The sequence below is a fragment of the Pseudorca crassidens genome, chromosome 7 (genome assembly GCF_039906515.1).
Source record: "Pseudorca crassidens isolate mPseCra1 chromosome 7, mPseCra1.hap1, whole genome shotgun sequence".
Classification (NCBI taxonomy): Eukaryota; Metazoa; Chordata; class Mammalia; order Artiodactyla; family Delphinidae; genus Pseudorca; species Pseudorca crassidens.
Window position 1 is genome coordinate 90,323,956 of NC_090302.1, and position 17,773 is coordinate 90,341,728.

Genomic DNA, 17,773 nt, shown 5'->3' on the forward strand with positions numbered 1-17,773 from the left:
CCAAGACACTATCCAAGACACATTGTAGACTATGTATATAGTATGTGTATAGTGTGCTGCTCTTCTATAAACTACAGGATACCTGTTACGTACAAATACTTACATACAAGATACAAGTGTGAATGTAAGCACTTGGGAAATATCTGGAAGAACCACACAAGGAACTGGGAGAGTCGGACAACTTTCCATGTCCCGTATGATTGGAATTCTGAAGGGTACACACACGAACTAATGGACGTGTGCTCCCAGCCTCCGGCTAAGGAGGGAAATTGCAGGCATCAGAATCCTCTTTACCAATCAAGCGCGTTAATCCGCCTGCGTGCTGAGAGTCATCTCGAGACGCCCCGCGGTGGCGCATGCGCGGTAGGAGGAGGTCCGCGAGCTGCGTGGGCTTGTGCCTAGGCGCCTGTGGTTCGTGGCCTTGTGCTGGCACCGGGGACGCCGGGTTGGCGACTTTGGCAGTCCTGGCGTTGGGTGGGCGGTATCTTGGGGGTGACATGAGCCAGTTCGTCGGCCACGAGGAAGGGCGGAAAGCACATCCCGGAAAGGTAATACGCCTTGGCCCCTGGGCGTTGCCGGTGGAGCTCAGAGCCCCTGGGCCTGGGCTTCGTCTCTTGTGCTGTCGCCTGTCACAGTGGCCCCCGCGCGCTGGCCCGTCCGCGCTGTGCTAGGGGGTACTGGTCGTCTCGCGGCTCAGTTCACAGTAGCTGAAAGGGACAGTGTGTGATGTTCTGGTTTCTCCCCATCGTTTTAAAAGGGAGGCTCTGGCCATTGCTCCTCGGGTAAAATGCAGGGGGACTGCTTTTTAAGATGGGACTGTCAGTGTTGGGGACCCTCCTTAATTACCAGGATGGAATCCCCTTCAGTTCCTCAAGCTGTGTTGTTTAGGCACAGAAAATGTGAGTAATAGTCACTGGAACTAAGTTTGAGTGAAAAAAGGCACCGGTACCGCCGAATTTTCCATCGCAACAGTTGATCTGTGTTGTCTCTTGGAATTATAAAGGGCGTACAGTTGCTTCCTAACCGGTGTCCTTTGAGAGCTCTACCTCTGTACGTTCAAAGGATTAATTTTGAGGCTTTGCTCATACGTGTAGTAAACCCTTTAATTCCCTAAGACCTTCCTTTCCTCCATCTCATACCCCATTAAGCCCGCTTCAGTTTATCTCCTGAATTTCTTCTGAATCTGTCAACTCTTCCTCAACATCCTAATACCGAACTTGCCTGTCTGTTGCAGTGAGGTCCTAACCAGTGTCCATATATCTTGTTTCCTTCCAATCCATTCTTCACACAAGAAACCTTAAAAGCAAGTTGGGACATTGCTCATAAACATGGCTCAAAAACATTGTTTTGAGAATAGAAAACAAACTGTTGGCCTTTCACACTCTGCGTGGTCTAGAATCCTGTCTGCTTCTCTGCTACGTGGACTCCAGCTTGGTGCCTCTCCAACTTTACTATGGGTATGCCTCTCTTGTGGATCTTGTTAAATGCAGGCTGTAATTCAGTAGTTCTGGGTGGGGCCTGGATTCTGTGCTTCTAACGAGCTCCTAGGTGACGGTGACCCTGAGAGCAAGGGTCCAGCTCCTGCCTTTCTCCCTTCTTTCTGGAAGAGCAGGACGTCTGCCCCCCCCACCCCGGGAGGAGAAAACATCCGCAATGTGACTACTAGTAACCAGCTTCCCTCACAGGCAAGGGACCTTTACCACAGCTCCCTACCATTTTGTCTGAGGCGCAGCAAGCCAAAACACTGACACGCTGAGGTTTGCAGCAAAGAGGAGGTTTATTCACAAGGCAGCCAAGCGAGGAAGTGACGTGACAATAGGTCTCAAATCCGCCTCCCCAAAGGCAAGGGGCTTGGGGTATCTATGGGATAAAGAATAAAGAAGCAGGGCAGTATGAGGCATAGGGAGCATGAGGAAAGGTGATTGGAAAAAGGTGTGCTCGTCATTGTTCTGAGCTGGCGTAACTAGGCTACGGGGCTCAGCACATTCTCAGGCTGTAGTTTTCGGCCCTCTGATGGCCGGAGGTCAAAAGGCACTGGCCCAGGTGGAAGATCGGTGGTCCTCTCCAGTCTCAACCAGCTCAGCCTAACTAGACACAGCTGATTCCAAGTTCCTGGACAATACCCGGGGCAAACATCTTATTGCTTATGCTACATGTTATTTGGAGGACGTGCAAGTGTTCAAGCTACCTTGAGGATTGAAGACAGGATTTGACTAATCCTTACACATGGTTTCGCCTCCAGATGAGCAGAAGAGGCCTGTAGGCTGAATCTGGCTCCTGGCACCTGGAATTGGAGGCAGATGGTTTAAAAACAGGCTCTCCCACCCTCTGTGTTATCTTAGGTAGATAGACTATTGAACCTTCCTGTGCCTGTTTCTCCACCAGCAGCATGGGGACACTCAGAGTCCCTCTCTTGGGGGCTGTTATGGGGGTTCAGTGAGATATAGATGCATGCACAGGCACACGGGAGACACCCAGTGTGTGTTAGCTTCATGCTTACTTTTATTAGGAGACCAGTATTGTTAGAAGATTTCTGGTTTGGACAGCAAATTAGATAGGTGGTCATTACTATAGTTTATGCGACAGCAATTCACATTACCATTTGCAAAAAAGCAGTTGGTTGTCCAGTGGGGATTATAAACATCCATTTACCATGAGCTACTGAACAGATACTTTACACAGTAACTACTTCAAGTACTATTTAAGATCAATTCTCTATGTTGTCTTAAGCAGTTGTTAACCCCCAATTTCGTGAATAGTCCCAAGTAAGTCACTTGAACATCAGCTAGAGCAATCTGTTTCACTTAGCAAGCCTAAAGTTATAGTTCAACAATTTTATTTACTGTTCTATGACAAAAATTACTCTCAACAGCTATGCCCTGGATAAGTAATCAGCTAAAGCTAGTTTGACTGACCAAATCTGATTTACTGAGTTAATAATAAGCCAGTTGATTTAGAAAGGTCTAACGTATATTTCTCATCCATTCAGCATTAAACTGTTTCCCATGCCTAAAATGTCTTTTTTCCCATTCGTACCTATCCAAATTCCTACTTCTGTGCCGTAGGGCTTGGCTGAACTACAACTGCCTTTAGTGACACTTTTCTCACCTGCACAATTGGAGATAATTTTAGTCTCCTCAAGACTCCCACGGGGTTACCTCTGTTGTGACACTTGACGATTTGGTGGCATATTTTATTTTATTTTATTTTATTTTATTTTACTTTAAATAGCCTTCCATTACTCCGTGCACATCAAACAGTAAATGCTTTCTCCTAGTAAAGGTGCATAACAATTTTCTGAACTCTTCTGCTCTGGGCAAGATTCATAAATACACCAGGCAAACATAGTGAAAGAGGAGACAGTACTTGTGTTATATTCAGTTGGGTCTTGATACCTAAGTGTGACTCTTAACCAAGGATTATGCAGTAATTAAGGACACAGGTTAAAGTTGTTTAGAGTGTGTCCTAAAGTCTCACTGGCAGAATTTAAATCTCTACTCTGGAAATTGTAGACCTGAGACAAATTACTTCCCTAAACTTCATTTCCTACATCTGAGGAAGATAATAGTATCTACCTTGTAGTAGACTGAATAGTACCATTGCCCCCAAATGTCCACCTTCTAATCCCCAGAACCTGTGAATGTCACCTTAAATGGCAGAAGGGACTTTGCCAATGGGATGAAAGTAAGGGTTTTGAGATGGGGAGATTCTTCTGGCCTACCTGGATGGACCCAGATGTAACCACTGGTGTTCTCGTAAGAGAGAGGCAGAGGGAGTTTTTACTCCAAAGAGAATGTGATGATGAAGTTGGGGTTGGATTGATGTGGCCAGAAGTCAAGGAATGCTGTCAAGGAAACAGATTCTCCCTTAGAGCCTCTAGAAGGTGGATGGACGGCCTTGTCAACTCCTGGTTCCAGCCCAGGGAAACTGGTTTTGGACCTCTGTCTTCCAGAACCATAAGAGAATGAGTGTGTTTTGTTTTACGCAAGCTCATTGGTAGTAATTTGTTACAGCAGCCATAGGGAACTAATGCGTACCTCATAGGAACTATTTCTCCAATTAAAATGTGTGACTGGAAACACACTTGGTGGCATGTCTGACACCCGGTAGGTATGCTACTGTGGGTAGTTCTTGGAAACTAAAGCCTTGGTTTTTGAGGAATCATCAAAACCAGTACAATGGTTGCCATGTTCCTCCTTGTTCATCCTGGTGACAAACCTGTAGAGAGAGCTCCATCCTTTCCCACAGGACACCCACCCGTAGTACTTACAGGGAAGAGGTTATGTCTCACTTCAGGCACCTTCCTCTTTTCCTTTCTACTTTTTTTTTTCATTAATCTTCATCCAACTGGCCTTTCTAAGTTAAAAAAAAAAAACAAGACAAAACCATTTCTCAATGGATTCAGATACTACCCCAAGTTAATAATCCAACCATGTTCTTGTTCTTCCGGGTCTCATCACCAGAAATTTCTGAGCTGAAATCCTCTCTAGTTTCTAGGATCAGTCACTTTCTAATTTCTCCCTTCTCAATTTCAGAGTCTTGTCAGTTTAGTCCCTTCCCTAACCACAACATCTATTAAGGTGACACAGCAAAGTGATGAAAGTCTGGACGGTCTGGTTTTCATCCTGGGTTTCTGCCCGCTACTTACTGTGTGGCATTAGACAAGCTATTCAACCCCTCTGGGCCTCAGTTTCCCCCCAAAAAGGTGAATATTATGAACATTACCTACCTATAGGGTTGCCATTATGAGGATTAAGTGAGTTAATATTTGCTAAGCACTTAGAAGATTACTTGTTATAGTCTAAGCACTACAGTTGTGCTTGTTAATAATAATAAATGCAATTCCAAGCGTATAACTTACTCAACTTTCTGTCATAACTTTGAAGTGTTGGTCTATCTGTTGGCCAGCGTTGCAGGTAAATGAGTCGAGGCATGGGCTGAGGCATTGCTACCAGTGAGTGGTGTGTTCCCAGAACTAGGAACAGCCGTGTGAAATAGGTAGCGGTTCTACGTGGAGACAGGGCAGACTGGAAAATGACAGCGCTGGGAAGGAGGTGTGGTGTCCATAGGTTTGGTGTCAGAGCTGCTGCCTGCTGAAGCACCGATGCCGGCCTAAGCCGTAAATGGGGGGAGGGGGCTGGGGAAAACAGGGGCAGAATAGAAAGGGAAAAGAGGGGAAGAACGGAGAAAGATAGCCTAGGGAGGAGGTGTGGTGTCCATAGCTTCGGGGTCAGAGGTGCTGCCTGCTGCAGCACCGATGACACCCGAAGCCGTAAATGGGGTGCTGGGGAAAAGGGGGGCAGAATGGAAAGGGACAACAGGCGCAGAACGGAAAACGATAGCCTGGGAAGGAGGTGTGGTGTCCATAGCTTCGGGGTCAGAGGTGCTGCCTGCTGCAGCACCGATGACACCCGAAGCCGTAAATGGGGTGCTGGGGAAAAGGGGGGCAGAATGGAAAGGGACAACAGGGGCAGAACGGAAAACGATAGCCTGGGAAGAAGGTGTGGTGTCCATAGCTTCGGGGTCAGAGGTGCTGCCAGGTGCAGCACCGATGACACCCGAAGCCGTAAATGGGGTGCTGGGGAAAAGGGGGGCAGAATGAAAAGGGACAACAGGGGCAGAACGGAAAACGATAGCCTGGGAAGGAGGTGTGGTGTCCATAGCTTCGGGGTCAGAGGTGCTGCCAGGTGCAGCACCGATGACACCCGAAGCCGTAAATGGGGTGCTGGGGAAAAGGGGGGCAGAATGGAAAGGGACAACAGGCGCAGAGCGGAAAACGATAGCCTGGGAAGGAGGTGTGGTGTCCATAGCTTCGGGTTCAGAGGTGCTGCCTGCTGCAGCACCGATGACACCCGAAGCCGTAAATAGGGTGCTGGGGAAATGAGGGGCAGAATGGAAAGGGACAACAGGGGCAGAACGGAAAACGATAGCCTGGGAAGGAGGTGTGGTGTCCATAGCTTCGGGGTCAGAGGTGCTGCCTGCTGCAGCACCGATGACACCCGAAGCCGTAAATGGGGTGCTGGGGAAAAGGGGGGCAGAATGGAAAGGGACAACAGGGGCAGAACGGAAAACGATAGCCTGGGAAGGTGTGGTGTCCATAGCTTCGGGGTCAGAGGTGCTGCCTGCTGCAGCACCGATGACACCCGAAGCCGTAAATGGGGTGCTGGGGAAAAGGGGGGCAGAATGGAAAGGGACAACAGGGGCAGAACGGAAAACGATAGCCTGGGGAGGAGGTGTGGTGTCCATAGCTTCGGGGTCACAGGTGCTGCCTGCTGCAGCACCGATGACACCCGAAGCCGTAAATGGGGTGCTGGGGAAAAGGGGGGCAGAATGGAAAGGGACAACAGGGGCAGAACGGAAAACGATAGCCTGGGAAGGAGGTGTGGTGTCCATAGCTTCGGGGTCAGAGGTGCTGCCTGCTGCAGCACCGATGACACCCGAAGCCGTAAATGGGGTGCTGGGGAAAAGGGGGGCAGAATGGAAAGGGACAACAGGGGCAGAACGGAAAACGATAGCCTGGGAAGGAGGTGTGGTGTCCATAGCTTTGGGGTGAGATGGGCTGCCTGCCTGATCTGAGAAAAGCGAGTGAAAGCGGGAGAGCTTCTCCCTAGCTGCTAAGTCTTCTCAAGGTCTAGCACGCACTGAACACTGGCCGGCTCAGCCTGGGTGTTGACATTGCACTGTACGTGTCACAGAGCAAGGGCGGGTCAGGGGGTGGTATGGGGGCCCCACACAAGCCCAGCCCCTGGAGAAACCCGGCCCGAGGGCAAAGAGCCCGACCCCTTGTGGGCTTTCTAGCGGCTGGGACTTGTCGCTGTGGGTGGCAGGTGTTTGGCACCGGATGGGCTACCATGCGGAGACTGTTGGGGACTGTGGAAGTCTTCTCCTCCAGAGCTCACCCTGCCTGGGCACCGGCTCTGCAGACCCCTCAGCCCTGGCTATGTATCGGCCAGCCCTTCCCCGCAACGGGGCCCAGAGGCCAGAGCCTGCCCAGAGCTGAGTGGAGGAGGCACCCAGAGTTTGCCAGGCTGTGGCCCGCCACCTCCGTGGACCTCCCCAGCTTGTCCGCGAGCCCTGGAGACAGGAGCGCCTTCTCCAGGGCTGCTGAGCTGCCAGCATCACCATGAGCCAGGCGGTGAAGGTTTCTGAGCAGGGGATGCAGAGCCCTGACGCGACTGGATGCTGCACCCCACGATGTCCCTTCCTGGCAAGTAGGTTCTTTCTTCACTTGTTTTTCGAAATTTGGTAAAAGAACATTTAAACCTTCGACTGTTCTTCAGGGTATACAGATGGTAGTGGCTTAGCCGGGATTCGAAGCAAGCCTGTGTGATTCCAGAGCTCGTGCTCTGGACTCTGGTGCCTCCTTATCATATATGCTTCATGTGTTACTTTTAGCCCTAAGTGCCATACCAGTATTGAACACATACACTGCCCTGTAGGAGGTGTTCTTTTGTTCAACGCGTGAATTGGTCATCCACCACACTGGGTTCTAATCTCAGAAGATAGGTCAGGGACCACCAGTTGTCAGCATAGCACCATCCCACATTTCTAATTGAGGCTTGCAGCCTAGATTTGTCCCTTTGGTCTAGTTTGAAGGATCCAGGTATGTAAAGCTTATATTCTAGATAAATCAGGGGCTCTCCTGAAAGGAATTCATCAATGAATTATTCTGTATGGATTAGAAGCCAGTTTCTCTGGCCTTCCTGGAGTATATCCAGTAAGGCATCTCATTCATGTCTAGAAAGCAAATATATCATTTATTGCAACTTCAGCATGGAGCGATGTATTGGTTTAAAATAAAGTACGATCAACACAATTTGGTCATTGTGAGTATGCCGGCTGGGTCCACTCTTTACTACACATATGTAACTCTAGAGCTTCTTAGGCCCCATAGAGGAGACATACTCTTGTGTGTCTAGGACAAGGGAAACATGTGTTGTTATTCAGGAGCTGGAAGCTACAGCATGACAGGAAAGAACTGAAAAATCCTGGTCTTGGTCTACACATCACTTTACCTTGTTCGAATCTTGTTTCTTTGGCTTGCTTCATTGGAGTGTCTTCTCTCTCCTGGGACTGACATTGTGTGTTATATATCAGGCATGTAACATGTAGAAGTTTCAGAACCCAGAATCATATAGATCAGTGAAAATTTATATATTTTTGTTTAAAATCTATTTAAAATCACACTGGGCATAATTCATATATTCCAAAAGTAGTTTGACCCTCTGCTCATGAGATTCTTTTTATGGTATGTCAAAGCAAATTTGGACTTCCATCCCCAATAAACTTTGAGGTTGGAGGACACAAAAGCTTTTGCTCAGACCTAAATTCTGTCTGAAGAAAAAGGGTAACTATGATAAGCCCTTTCTAACCTCTCCAGGAGCAGAAATGATTTACAGCTATGGCATTGAACCATAATTTCTTGATCTCATTTGAGAAGAGCTCAGTAAGAAACCGTGTCTTGATTTTTGTTTGTTGGTTCCCTGTTTTCTTGTCTTGCTTACCAACAATCCACTGTAATCCATGAGTGAGTATGGCAGCAGGCTGAGTGTTCCCTGGAGCTCATTAAGTGAACGTTTTTTCCTAAAATGACTTTTGTCTCCTTGTTTTCAGCCCCTCTTCTTTCCTCTGTCCTTTACTATAACCAGGGCTCAGCAAAAGCTGCCTGGCTTTGTGCAGACCCTACTTAGGGTAGTCTTTTCTTCATTATTTTATTCATGGCCCCTCCATTTCATTGTTTGCCTTCTCGAAATGTGTTGAAATCTTTCTGTGGTTGATGACTTCCACAATGTCTTGGCTTTTATTGGTTGATTAATTTTGGTATTTCTGCAGTTTTATTTAAACATGGTTTCAGGAGGACCAGAAAGTAAATATATTTCCTAGTCTGCCATCTTGAGCTGAAAATCCCTGTGGATGTTAGCATCCAATGTTCCCATGGGTAAAAAACCCAACCTTGGCATTAATAGATGTACACTCAAGATTTCAGCTTTTCTTGAGCAATCACTAAGGATTTAATATGCGGTCACTTCTAATGGGAAAATAATAACTATCTCATGGCGTTGATCTGAGGATTAACTTAGATAATGGACAAGAAAATGCTTTGTAAGGTTTTAAAATCTATAAAAAATGTTTTTGTTATTATTTGATTTGTTGCTATTTCACCTTTAGCTGACAGTTGTTTGTGACCTTGCTTATGTGAGAAAATGCCTTCTGGTTTATTGTTTTGAAAGCCAGATGATATTTTTCAATAGCTCAATGGAAATGGCATCATTTGTGAAGTTGAAGGGTGAAGGCATAAATGTTTCTTGACATTTGAATCAACTATTGGTCTTCTGGGGCTTGTCCTTATTCTCCTGCAGTCTCTAATCAACGTGGCATCCAGAGAGATCCTGTTAAAACATAAGTCAGATCATGTCACTCAAGTCTCTTCAATGGCTTCTTCACAGGAAAAGCAAAGTCCTCAAAGTGCCTCCACAGCCCTAGAAATCTGGGCCTCTGTTTCCTCTCTGACTGTTTCCTTCTCCTCTCCACTTTGCTCCCTCTGTTTTCCACACACTGACATCCTTTCTGCTCCTTGGATACTCCAAGCCCACTCTTGCCTCATTGCCTTTCCATCTGACTGTTCCCTCTGCTTGTACTATTCACTTCCCAGATATGCACCTTGCTCCCTCTCACAACCTTAGGTTCCCTCGTAAATTTTATCTTCCCCAGAAAGCCCTCAGTGATCACTTAGTTTCCGATCGCAGCCTCCTCCTACCAGCTAACAATCTCCATCCGCCTTCCCTGCTTGCTGTTTTTCTCCAGCACTTACCTGATATACTAGTTATTCTACCCATTTATTCAATTTTTATTTACGTATTTACACTTACGATTTTATATTTGCTTCTTTACTTTTGTCTCTCCCCTCAGCTCGAGAGAGGCTATATTCATCTGTGTTAATCACTGCTGTGTTTCCTGAACATGCCTAGAAAACATCCTGAAGAAGGGTGCCTGAAATTTGGTAAGGGATCCATCAGTTTTCTTGGCTGAATGAAGAAATATGTTCATAAATTACTGAACAAATCTCTGGGGTTTCTGAATTAAGGACTAATGGGAAGAGGAAGGCAAATGGTTGGGACAGGGTACTGCAAGAAGTAGTATTTGGAGTACTCTGATAGCTATCCTAATAGATAACATTTTGTTCATTTAAATAGTTTGAACGAGAGAGCCGGGAACTAGGGACACACAGCATCGAGGTTTTATAATGCATTCCGTAGAGTTCTTTTCAAGTGTGTTCAAATATCATTGAAAATATATGCATGCATATAAACCTCTGTTACTTGATTTAGTGCTTTACAAGAGCCCCTCAAGGAAGGGGTAGTAGCAACTCTCAGTATCCTTCCTTTACGATGAGCTTACGTTATTCAAAATTACATCGTAATTTATTTGTAACTGTGAAACTAGACTTAGTTATTTAGTAGACCCCCCCTAGAAACCTATGACGTTAATAAAACCAACAAAAATGTGTTCAGTTTCCAGTGATACACACACTACAGACTCAATTATGTGTCATCCATCTTAATGAAGGGAAGAAGTGATTTAACAAACACAGAGCAAACAGAATATGAAGTTTTGTCCTCCATTAATATTAGTAATGGATAAAGTGGGCTCCAACGCCTTCAAGGTAGCTTGAGACCCATCATCTGTGTGTCATGGGCAGGGGGATGCTCGGCCAGGATGTCTTTCTCTGTCACTGAGAAAAATTTCCATAATATATAATGATACTTACTGAAACAGATATGGGGCATTTGGGTAATTAGGAATCCGTTAGCATATTTTTCCGGAAGCCTTGACTACAAAACGAAGATAGTAGATTTGGACACTTCCAGCTATGCAGAAGTTGTTTGGGTATTCATCTTTATGCCGAATGCAGTAAGCTTATTTCATCTCTGCAGCTTCCCACATACCATTTTCCCACCTCTGTTTTGTGTTTGGAAAGACTTTCAGAAATTAAAACTCAAGTTAAAAAGTGAGTGACGGGCTTCCCTGGTGGCTCAGTGGTTGAGAGTCCGCCTGCCGATGCAGGGGATACGGGTTCGTGCCCCGGTCCGGGAAGATCCCACATGCCGCGGAGCGGCTAGGCCCGTGAGCCATGGCCGCTGAGCCTGCGCGTCCGGAGCCTGTGCTCCGCAACGGGAGAGGCCACAGCAGTGAGAGGCCCGTGTACCGCAAAAAAAAAAGAAAAGAAAAGAAAAGAAAGTGAGTGACAACTTAAATGATATATGGACTATTTTGCTGACTTACAAGAGCATGCAGAATTAAATATGACCCAGTTGAAATGTTAATTTTATTTTAATGTGTATATTGGGGTGGAGTCTTAAAGGTGCCAGAAAACAAGCATTCACCCGTCCTGTTTGGAACTGCAGCACACAGGCACCTTCAGTTACCAGTTCTGTTCATTCCACAGAATCATCCTGGGAAAACATAACTGTTTTTTATGTACCTGGTATATATCTTAATTAGTTTGAAGAATTTCCCAAATACCTGTTAATATGTAGTTCTCCAATTCCAATCTTGCCACGTCCTGTACCAGTGACACAGCACATAGGAGTTTTATTTCTCTTTCTTTCTCTGGGTTGCTGAGAACCCAACGAGAGAACAATGGAATGGCATCAAAGAGATCAGGGTTCCTGACTCAGATTTGCCATAAAATAATAGTGTCCTCTTGGGAAAATTATAGTTATTCTAGGCCCCTTTGCTTTTCTTTACTTTGACAGAGCTGCACTAGATGACCCCAAGTAACACTGCACTCTTTGCAGTAGTAGCTTAGACGTTATTGGTTTTCTGAAACAAATGAAGACAGTGACACAGGAAACTGTGCAACATCTCTGTAACTATGTTTTCTTAGAGTTGCCTCCATTTTACAGATGATAAGATGGCTGAGCACAGAAGTAGGTGTTTTGACCAGAGGTTCCAGAGTAGATGGAACTGAACCACAAGTTTCCTTCATTCCTGAAGCTCACTTAGCCAAAACATAGGCTTCTGAATATTAAGCTGTAAAGCATATTATCAGTATGCTTTAAAAGAAGCGGTTCTTCTAGGATTTCTAATTACTAGCAGGCGGTTTTGAAATTCTTAGAAGATCATCGAATTTTGTGAGATTTACAGCTCTCTTTTCCTGTCAAGCAAGTTGTATTAGTGCCAGACAATCACCTGAGCTTCTGGATGCTTCTCTGAACCTCTTGAATTTTTCTTCTTGCTATCTGAAATTCATGCCAGATAAGCCTTTTTGTAGAGAGCATGTACAGACTTGTCTGTTTTCATATAAGAAAGCGATGCAGTGAGCCAGGTCGGGGATTAAGCCCTCATTCTCAGAGTGGTGTTGAGCTCCTGGTGAAATATTATCATCTTTACCTCAGAATAGAAAAGCAGTTATCTCAAGTTTTTAATGCCATTAACTATTTATACATTTATGTATAATACATATATTTATTGTACCTACGAGGTGTGCTCTCTTTGGGAAGTACAAAGCTATTTGAGACGTAAGTTGTTCGTTTGTTTGTTTTCCCACAAATACTGTGACCCTTTGAGCAGGAAGGTCTATGTTTTACTAACATCTAGAACAAGCAGCTAACACGGTGTCTAAGATGTAGTCAATAAATATGAAATAGGTAAATGAACACATTTCTAAGGAAGGGCCAGGACATGAACAAATAGAAAATTTTCATTTTCAGTCACAAAGCCACAACAGACATAAAAATGATACAGACAACAAAGTGCCACGGTCATTCAAAGAAGGCATAGAGTTGATACAACAAGGATCTCCTCTATGGCACAGGGAACTGTACTCAATATTTTGTAATAACTTATAAGGGAAAAGAATCTGAAAACGGAATCACTGTGCTGTACACCTGAAACGGACACGACATTGAAAATCAACTATATTTCAATTAAAAACCAAACCAACAGACAACAGCAACAACAAAAAACCAGAGAGGTCATAGAAGTTCTTATGAGATTCCAGAAGAGAAGAGAAGCCAGATGAGGACGGGAGAGGAGGCTTTTGAATCAGTTCAGAGAAGTCACAGAGGAACGAGTCTTTGATCTGAACTTGAGATTAAGATTAAGATGAATTAATCTGAATTAATTAAGATTGCAACACAGGGATATTACAGATGAAGGTAATCACATAAACTTACTCTACTGAAACTTGCAGAGGTTATGAGTGTTGTTCAAGATCCCAAAGCAAGTGCATTGTGGAATCAGAATTTTAAGTGAGGCCTAATGAACTAAAAACAAAGAAACACAGAAACAAGCCCTTCCTGTGACACCACGTTGCCTTTGAAGTCGTTTTTCTTTGGCGGGTTGGCAGAAACTGGTTCCAGTGTTTCTTGCAGGAATGACTGGCCACAGGACTGGGCGTCGTAGCTTCCTGCCAGGCGGCCGAAGGTCGCAGGCAGGTGGGTCACTGGGACACACGCGGAGGGGCTCCTGCCCGGCTCCCTGGCCGCTCAGTGCCCCTGCCCCAGAGCGGGGGTGGGGGCCCCAAAGCAGCCTTGTCTGAGTCCCCTGCCACTAGAGAGAGTATTGGCCCAACACTTGTAGAAAACGGGGACCTTGCTGGCAGTTCAGTGGAGGGACACAAATAAATCTTTGCCGACTTTCTGCTGAAGCTCACGAGGGTTCACTCCTAAGCCTCTTACAAGGTCAGCTGCCGAGGCTGCGAGAGATGAGTCGGGGCTCGCCCTCCACCACGGGGAGATCGCTGGTTAAAGCGCTCACGAGGGAGTGAACCGCGTGTCCGCACCGACACGCACGGGCAGACCTCGTCGATGCCTTCTGTTCGGGGTATGAAGCCCTCTCCTGCCTCTTCCAGGCTCTCTAGAAAGCATGTGCAGAGCCTCCCACCCCACCCTCGGACTCCGCGGGCCACAGCTGGAGGGACCAGCCAAGGAACCGTGGCAGGAAGAGGCCAGAGGTCAGCGGGCCTCGGCCGGAGCCCGTCAGTCGGTCCCCATTCACACACCACCAGACGATCCTCTTGACCTGGGCAGTAGCCGCCAACCGACCGCTGAGGTGAGCCCGGTGCGCGCTTGGCTACCTGGCATGGCTGGGAACCCCAGGATCTCCTGGCAGAGGCGGGCATTCTCCTGGGCCGGGTCCGCGGGCGTCTGCGTGTGCAGGGCCTGAACCACCTTGGCCAGGACGATCTGGCACAGGTTGAAGAGGCCTGGGGGGCGGGAGGAAGGAGACGGGGGGCTGGCACCGTGTCCAGGCCGCGCTTTCCAGCCGGGCAGACCGGAAGCCCCCTTCCCTTCCCTCGGTCCGGCCGCATCTGGGTTGGCCTCCCGGGACTTGATGAGCTTGTCCAGCAGCTCCTGAGGGACGGTGCTGCCCGTGCCCCACCAAGACTGGCAGCAGCGCCAGGGCCTCCCAGGGCACGGCGCCCCCGGCCCCAGAGCCTTCCCTCTGGTTCTCGTCACCGGCTGTCACCAGACTTGCATGCAACGTTCTTTTCTTTTCTCTTGTCGTCTTTACGTCCCTCAGCCACGCAACGCGGTGAAGCCCTGACGCTCGCTGCCGCGTCGATACACCCTGAGAACACGATGCTCAGCGAGAGAAGTCATACACAGAAGGACACACAGGGCGTGACCCCACTGAGGAGAAACGTCCAGAGCAGGTAGATCCACGGAGTCAGCGAGTGGGTTCCTGGTTGTCAGGGGCTGGCGAGGGGACGGAGTGATAGCTAAGGGCGTGAGGGACATTTTCGGGGTGACGGAAATGGTCCAAAGCAGTAGTGACGTCTGTACAGCTCAGTAAACTGTCCCCACACGCCCCGGTGCAGCCTGTGAGAGCATCGCTCTCAGGATGAAGGGCTGACCACAGGAAGACTGAACGAGCAGTGGGTCCTGGGCCCAGACGCTCAGCTGGCGCCCCCCACGTGGGGAAGTCACGGGGACTTGCTGAGCCTCCACGGAGACTGGCAGCAGCCCCCGAGCTCACAGGGCACTGCGCCCCCGGCCCCAGAGCCTTCCCTCTGGTTCTCATCACCGGCTGTCAGCAGACTTGCAGGCAACATTCCTTTCTTTTCTTTTGTCTTTTTCCAAGGCAACTCTTGAGTGCATGTATTTAACATGCAGGGAACCAGCCCTGACTCCTTGATCTGGGTCTTCCAGCCTCTAGAGCCTCGAGGACATCCATTTCCGTTATTTACGCGCCCAGTGCCTGGGGTCTGATGATGGAAGCTGACACCGAGGGCGTCACCACGTGCGGGGTGATGTCAGTGGAAGAATCCCATGGCGAGGGCCTGCCTGAGGACCACGCACGCCCGGGCCCTCCCCGCCCCCTGCCTGCAGCCCTGCGCCTGGGAGCGGAGCTGGTGCATCGCGTGCCCGACGTCGTGGAAGTTGGTCTCCCGCTCATCATGCTGCAGCAGGGAGGGCAGGTTGGGCGTAGGCTTGGTGAAGTTGGCCACCATGGCCGCGATGGCGATCTGGCAGCTCCCATCGTGCTGTAGGCAGCCCGGCTGCAGGCCGAAGCAGGCCGCGTGCCCGGACTTCCCCACCCTGCGGAGGGACGTGGATGGGGCCCCGCTTCCACAGAGGAGCCCCGGCCCACGGCCGACAGGTTCCCCCACGCACGCACCGAGGATAGAGATCAGGTAGAACTTGCCGATGGATGACCTTGCCCGAGGCCGCGTCCCAGACCGTTTAGAGCCTCACGTCTTCGTGACACATGCTGGTGCCCTCCTCCAGGTCGAAGGTCAGCCCCAGCAGCTCCTGGGAGATGCCCAGCAGCCCGCGTGTGAGCGCCTGCATGGGGAAAGCCTCATTGAGCAGGTACTGGTTCACGTGGTAGCGCGTCTCCTCCCCCGGTTCATGTAGTAGCGCAGGTCCCAGGCGTTGATGGGGCCGTCAAAGTGCAGGCCCCGCCTCTGGCACTCGGCCTTCTTTAGCTCCAGGATCACGGCCGCTCCTGCTCCCCGAGGGGCTTCAGCTTCTGGGCCAGCTCACCTGCGGGCGGAGGGGAGAGGCGCGGCTACGTCCCTGGGGCGGCCCCCCAGCCACCCCCGACCCCGCGCCCCTCGAGGCAGAATGAAGGGTCTGGGAAGGTGACCCCCAAGGGCTGACACAGTGGGGTCTCCGGTCAAGGTCCGCCTGACCCCGTCCCCACTGGGACTCAGGGGGAGGCGGTGTTACCTAGGACAGTGGCCACCACCTGGCTGGTCTTGTCCATGTTCATCTCCAGCACGGAGTCGGCATGCGTGCGGAACCCCAGCAGGCGGGACTTCAGGGCCTGCAGCCTCACCAGCTCCCTGAGGATCACGCAGTTCTCCTGGAACCCAGAGACGGAAGGCGCTGGGGACCGAGGGCCACGGCCTCCCCGCGGGCCCCGGGCCAGGTCTCTGCAGGCGGGCAGGGCTCCCAGGCCACTGGCGGGCACAGCCAATCCCCCTCCCTCCTCCTCCTGGCCCGGATTTCTAGACACTTTGGTGCTGTCCTAACACGTGGTCTTTATTAACACAGGTCCTTTTGGAACCAGAAACGGCATGAACGTGATGGGCTCTAAGGCCAAGGGCAGGAAGAAATGCGGCCAGTCTTTCCAGGAGCCACCAAGGGGCCTCCCCGGGCTCAACAAGACAAACACGGCTGCCGTGCAGACAGTGGCTCAACCCCATGGCGCCCGAACACCCAGCCCCTGGACGGTGAGACAGCTGTTGCTGCAGGTGGCCCGTGGCTCACTGATGAGGCCCGGCCCCAGGCGTACGCCACCTTCTCTGGGGCCACCTCTCCGGTCTGCAGTGGGGTTCTCCTGGGAGCCCCCAGTCACCACGGGACCAGCGTGGCCTGTCTGTAGCCCAAGAAGGTGGGGACACAAGACTGTCCCCCGTGCCCCCCGCATCACCCGCGAGGCCGAGCGAGCACCAGTGGTGTCTGCGGGGAAGATGAAGGGCTCACGCACAGCCCCCATCTACAGAAGCACAGACTGCAGCCACCTGCGCTATGGAACAAACACAAGTGTCCACGCAGGACCCGATGTCTGAATGTCAAGGCCATGCCCGGGCCACGGTGAGAAGGTGCATCCCCCATGCAAGCCACAGAGAGGGGATGGGGGGGCCATCTACGATTCTGAGCTCATCGGGCATCACCCCAGAGGGAGAGGGAGAGGGAGAGAGGTAGACAGAAGTACAGAGGGAGAGAAAGAGAGAGGGAGGGAGAGACGTCTCTCCCTTCCCTGGGGGTTCTCTAGTGCAGCCAAGGCTGAAAACCACTGCATTTTGGGAGATGGGTCCTCGTGGAAGAGTTAGATAGTAGCTCAATGGCATTATCGACACATACTAAAAAGGCCCCAAATCTTGGGGAGTCAGGGAGGGGAGTGTCGGCTGCCTCGTAAACGGGGAGAGATTGGGCATCAGGGGAGGTGCCTGTGCAGCCTGCGCCCAGGGCCCCGCAGACTTCATCTCCCAGCGGTGGTCCTGGGCTGGAAGTCAGCGGGGAGGTCAGGCTGTCCAAGCATCAACGTTGACTTCAGGGCTGATCTAAAAGGCGCCTGGTGTTTGTTGAAGCAGAGAAAAGAGAAAGCAGTAGGGAGAGGATGGGAGTGGGAGGGGGAGGGAGCCCCCCTCCTCAGCACTTCTACCGCTCTCCCTCTCTCTCTCCCTTTCTCCCTCTCTCCCTCTACCTCGCTGCCTCTCCCTCTCCCTCCATCTCTCCCCCTGCCTCTCTCCCTCCCTCTCTCCCTGTCCCTCTCTCTCTCTCCCTCTTTCCCTTCCCCTCTCCCTCTCCCCCTTTCC

At 49.9% G+C, this 17,773-nt stretch overlaps 1 pseudogene; it reads right to left on the reverse strand.

Annotated features, from left to right (window-relative positions):
* Positions 1–256: 256 nt before the first annotated feature.
* LOC137228379 (thimet oligopeptidase-like) lies at positions 257–16,950 on the reverse strand (annotated as a pseudogene).
* Between the last annotated feature and the right edge of the window lie 823 nt (positions 16,951–17,773).